Genomic DNA, 419 nt, shown 5'->3' with positions numbered 1-419 from the left:
CATCAACAGCAAACAGCAGGAGCATCATCAGCATCAACTTCATCATCATCATCATCAACAACAACAACAACACCCAGCGGAACAACAACAACATCATCAGCACCAGCAGCAGCAGCAGCAGCAGCCCTTACACCATCACCCAGGTTCTACCACTCCCTTGTCCTCTGCCGCGCATCATCATCACCATCAACAACAACAACAACAACCACACATACACCCACATCAACAACATCACCACCACCCACAACAACAACAACAACAACACTCACAACAACAACAACCACCTGCTCAGATGGAAGACTGCACCTCCTCTCCTCCCCACCCTTACCCCTCCTACCACCCCCACCACCACCACCTCAACGGAGGAGGAGGTGGAGGAGGAGGTGGGGGCGGGGTGGTCCCTAGTAGTGGCCCCGTGG

This window comes from Babylonia areolata, chromosome 15 (assembly GCF_041734735.1).
Source record: "Babylonia areolata isolate BAREFJ2019XMU chromosome 15, ASM4173473v1, whole genome shotgun sequence".
Classification (NCBI taxonomy): domain Eukaryota; kingdom Metazoa; phylum Mollusca; class Gastropoda; order Neogastropoda; family Buccinidae; genus Babylonia; species Babylonia areolata.
This window is presented reverse-complemented; position numbering follows the sequence as displayed.